The sequence below is a fragment of the Myotis myotis genome, unplaced genomic scaffold (genome assembly GCF_014108235.1).
Source record: "Myotis myotis isolate mMyoMyo1 unplaced genomic scaffold, mMyoMyo1.p scaffold_m19_p_6, whole genome shotgun sequence".
Lineage (NCBI taxonomy): Eukaryota > Metazoa > Chordata > Mammalia > Chiroptera > Vespertilionidae > Myotis > Myotis myotis.
In genome coordinates, this window is record NW_023416368.1 from 83,740,728 (window position 1) to 83,746,258 (window position 5,531).

Here is a 5,531-nt window from a genome sequence, read left to right on the forward strand (position 1 = left end):
CAGAGAGGAAGGGAGAGAGACAGAGAGCTAGAAACATCGATGAGAGAGAAACATCGATCAGCTGCCTCCCGCACACTGTCCAGTGGGGATATGCCCGCAACCAAGGCACATGCCCCTGACCGGAATCATCCCAGGACCCTTCAGTCCGCATGCCAACACTCTATCCACTGAGCCAAACCGGTTACGGCCATGTTCATAGATTTTAATAAGTGAATTAGATTCAGTGAGTTGAAGATAAAAAGAGGAAGATTTCTGCTAAATTAAAGAAAGTCTGAATAATTACATAATTTAAAATAAAATTGGGTAACCACTTAAATGAGGGAATCACTGTCATTGGAATGACTACTAGATCATGAATGATGTCCACACAAAGGTGGAATCAAAAGTTGATGACTCCCTTGGATGCCTTTTGGCTGTTTACTGAATGTTGCTTTTGTCTCCTTCTTCATAAGATAAACCAGCTGCATGGAAGGAGAAAACCACACAGAAGTGCTACAATTCCTGCTCCTGGGTCTCTCAGATGACCCTAAACTGCAGCCCCTCCTCTGTGGAGTGTTCCTGTGCATGTACCTGTTCACTGTGCTCGGAAACCTGCTCATCATTGTGGCCATCAGCTCTGACTCCCACCTCCACACGCCCATGTATTTCTTTCTCGCCAACCTGTCCTTTGTTGACATCTGTTTCACCTCCACCACGATCCCAAAGATGCTGGTGAATGTCCAGGCACAGAGCAAAAACATCTCCTACATTGGGTGCCTCATTCAGGTGTATTTTTTTACAATATTTGTTGGAATGGATAACTTCCTTCTGACTGTGATGGCCTATGACCGGTATGTGGCCATCTGCCACCCGCTGTACTACACAGTCGTCATGAACCCACGCTTCTGTGGCATTCTGGTTCTAATATCTTGGTTCATCATGTTCTGGGTCTCCCTGCTTCATATTCTACTGATGAGGTGGCTGACCTTCTGTGTCGGCACTGAAATCCCACATTTCTTCTGTGAACTGGCTCAGATCCTCAAGGTGGCCTGCTCTGACACCCTCATCAATAACATCTTCTTGTATGTGGCTACGGCGCTATTGGGCATGTTTCCTTTCATGGGAATTCTGTTTTCTTACTCTAGAATTGTCTCCTCCTTAATGAGAATATCTTCTGCAGGAGGGAAATATAAAGCATTTTCCACCTGTGGCTCTCACCTGTCTGTGGTCTCCTTGTTCTATGGCACAGGCCTAGGGGTCTACCTCAGTTCTGCTCTGACCCATTCTACCCTACAGAACTCAGTTGCCTCAGTCATGTACACTCTGGTCACCCCCATGCTGAACCCCTTCATCTACAGCCTGAGGAATAAGGATGTGAAGGGAGCCCTGAGAGGGCTCCTCAACCTACCAGCATCTTGTCTGTGATAGAGCTCTGGCCTCAGAAGAACTAAGTGTACATTGTGTGCCCAAAGGTAAATGTTGCAAATTTAAATATCTGGTTCTTTTTCACTTGTAAAAGACATGTTTGTTTTATCTAGTTCCAAAACGTGTGTGATTTTGCTTCTGTTTGTATTTGTATTAGTTTCATCTTAGCTACTCCCTGAAAAATTCCTGTTTTACTTTTCTTCCCTCTATGCTGACCACAATGTTTCATGTTTCATCAACATTCTTTCAGCTATTTTTAAGATTTCTAATTTTATGCCACAGCAGGTTTAGATCAGTGGGTAGAGGGTCAACCTGGGGACTGAAGAATCCCAGGGTTGAATCCTGTCAAAGGCATATGCCCAGGCTGTGGGCTTGATCCCAGGAGGGGGCGTGCAGAAGGAAGCCAATCAATGATTCTCTCTCATCATTGATGTTTCCATCTCTCTCTCCCTCGCCCTTCCACTCTCTGAAATCAATAAAATGTATATTTTTAAAAAAGAATTCTAAGTTTAAATGTAAAGCACTTATCTTATCAAGTGCTGACTTAGTTTCCCAAAAAGTTGTCCTCATATGTTGCTGATCTTCATGTTAATTGGGTTGCATGCTTATTTTTCCAGATCAAATTATATGAAAATCATACAGTAATCAGGACAACATGCTTATGATATCAGGACTCTACTTGTTTCTTCATATGGATGCCTTAATTTCATCTTAAAAACATTTCTTTCAGATATTTTCTCTCATTCACTTCACTTTTCAAAAGAAGAGACTGCAAGGAATTTGGACTACAGCCTGGCAAGCTGACTTTGCTATCCTATCTTACATAGGAACTGTGATGTGGTTTTCAAGTTCAGAGTAGGAATCTAGATTTGAAAGATGGTTTCGTTAGATGCCCTATAGGAATTTACCTCCTGGAAAACTGAGAAGTGTCATTTTTTATTATACTTCCTTCCATCCATCTTCCTTCATTTCCTTTTTTATTTGACCTATATTTCCCATTATTGCAATTTTGATATAGACCTCTAAGACCCCCAAACTGTATAATAATGAGTACAATACAATAAGAGTTGCTTTCTCATGTGATTTCATTTTATTCTGGAACTCTGTGGGGGTGCCTCAGGAAGAAGAGTTACACTTATGTGGAACATGTTTGGAACTTGATTCTTTGAGGGAAGAATGTTGGCAGAATTGAGTCTGCAAGGAAGCATGGAGGAGTGCAGGAGTGCATGCTGTCAACATTTCCCCCACGTTCCCTGACACCCTCTCACCATTTCCATTGCATGACTGGCAACATCCAGTACCAGCTGGAACCTACTTTGCCCAATATGTGGTAGCAGAACTGACAGGGAATTGTGTCCTATCAGAGACAGCTCTTGATGGAGAGGTGTAGAGGATAGCATGTCTTTCATCCTTTTTCTGGAATAATGCTGAGGTTTATGTTTTTTTTTACCATTTACCGGAATTTCCCCTGGAGGTGAAATCTCTGCTTATTCACAGTGGTAGGTGCCATATGCAAGCTTCATTTGATAATTTGATATATTTTCTTTTGTGTATCAGTTCCCCTCTCTCTCATCTATGTTCCTGGCTCCTTCCAATAAAGTCTTTGCACATAAATCCTTGACTCAGCATCTGCTTTCTGCGTGAACAAAAATCAACACAGGGGATAATAATGTGATCAATTAAGATAATATTATGAAAGGAATTAGTGACTGTGGAGAAACAACAGAAACTAATTGTTGGGGATACAGGAAGGACTGTAAAATTACTTAAAAGCCATAATTTGTTACAGAGAAAAGACTTACTTAATGAGACTTAAATTCATCTTGATTTAATTTAATCCAGTGTGTATTTGTTGTCTACTTTACAAACTGAGGGAGGAACTAGAGAGACACAAATGATTGCACTGCGGAGTGGTGAGCATAAGGATGTTGCTGTGTAGCAGGTTGTGTTAAAAGAAAAGTTTTTAACTCACATTGAATAATTCCAGGAATAACTCTTTAAAATTTATGTTTTAATATTTTTATTGAGATATAGTTTACACACATAAAATTCTTCAATTGATGTAGTAAGTTCAATTATCTTGGTAAATTTGTAGAGTTATATAATCATTAACAATATCCAGCTCTACAATCTTTAATGACCTTAAAAATACCCTTTTAGCCGTTTCAAGTTAATTACCACAATCACATTAGCCTTAGGAAATACCTGGCTACTTTCTGTCTTAATACATTTGTGTTTTCTACATATTTCATATAAATTGAATCATAAAAATATGTTGCCTTTTGTATCTGGCTTCTTCTGTTTGGTGAATTGTTGGGGTCATTCATGTAGAAGTATGTGTCGATATTTTATTTCTTTTATTGCAGAATAGGCTTCTATTGTATGTTTATACCTCATTTACAGTTCATGAACATTTAGATATTCCCAGTTTGGAGATATTAGTAATGCTGCTGTGAACATTGGACATTTTCATTTGGCTTAGGTAGATACCTTGGAGTGCAATTACTGGGTCATACGGTAAATATATGTTTAACGTTTTACGAGGCTACCATGGTACCTTTTAAAGTGGAAACACCAGTTTAAATTCTCATGATGAATTCATGAGGGTCTCCTATTTCCCACATCTTCACAGTACTTAGTCTGCATGAAAAACTGCTAGTAGGAGAATATGCTTGGGCATTGAATAAAAAGGAGCAGAAGTGTGACTTGCAGATCTGTCAGGTGACATTCCAGAGACATTCCAGAGTACGACAATAAGGAGATACATGGGGCTATGGCTGAGTTACTAGAAATAGGATAGATACATAGATGGACATCAGACCATTGAGGTCATTATAATTTTTTCATTTGTTTATACAACAAATGACATTATTGCTTCTTTCCCAGCCCTAAGGCCTTCTTCTCCATGCAAAGACTCTCTTGACTAGAGGTTGCTGTTTAGGTTCATTCTCTCTGAACCTGAGGAAAACCAGGGTATTTCCCTCAGGCCGGGGTTCTTATTCCGGCATCTAGAACGGTTCAGGAATCTGGAGAAGGTCATGTGTAGATGACATAGGAATCCGGGGACTTATAAAGAGTCCAGAGACGAAATATAATTTTGAAAGGCATTGAGGGTCAGAGGAGCTTAGCTAAAGGAGCTAAGATCCAAGATCTTAAGTCTAAGGTCTTAGGTTCTCCCCATCCCCAGGACCCCATGCTTTTTATTAACACAACTTGTCCTGAGGCGAGGCAGGGATACACACTTCAAAGGGTATACAGAAACATTGTCAGAATGGGGGAATTAGCCTATGGCTATTCGGGAGTTTGGCCAATAGGAGGCAATAACATGTAGATTAAGATGCCCTGTACCTGTCTGGCAGCCACAATCAATAATCCCTTTAGAGGACTGGGGAAATGCCTTTAGCCATTCCCAACAGCTGACTACATGTGTGCCTCAACCCTGTTGAGTCCCCAAGTCCACCAATCTTTTGATGAAACTCTTGAAATTATGATATGCTGGAATTGGTTCCCTGCACTCTCACTCCATTTTTATCTGCATTTTCCATTTTTGGATCTTCTCGATCATGGTAGATGAGTATTTTTCATCCAGGAGTTGTTTTGCTTTTATGAAAATATAATGCACATTTGGGTATCAGTAGTGACCTTCAGATGACCTACAGAAGCAGAAGCTATAGATTGTCCCACTGATCCTCCTCCTCTTATTAGTGCACCTCATTCACCTTCTCCCCTTGTAACAGACTAATAAAAATCACGGGAGAGGTTCTCCCAAAATTTATACCAAAAAAGAGTTGATTCAAGCAAAAACAAAATAATCAAATATAAATAAATTGGAGCACATCCAACCCAGAATCTTCTGCATAGCAATGGACACCTTCTGGCAATTGAACAGGGAAAATTCAGAATAGGAGAATATATTTGCAAATCATATATCTTATGAGAGGGTAATATCCAAAACATGTTAACAACTTATACAACTTGATAGCACAATCCAAACGATCTAATTGAAAAATGGGCAGAGGATTTGAGTAGATATTTTTAGGAAGTTGACATACAGGTGGACAAGAGGTACATGAAAATGTAATCGGGTCAGGTGGGGGCAGAGTAGGTGCAAGGTAGACACACCCCAT

General features: G+C 40.1%; 1 pseudogene; it reads left to right on the forward strand.

Moving 5' to 3' along the window:
• The first annotated feature begins 359 nt into the window (after positions 1-359).
• LOC118658735 lies at positions 360-1,404 on the forward strand (annotated as a pseudogene).
• The last annotated feature ends 4,127 nt before the right edge of the window (positions 1,405-5,531 follow it).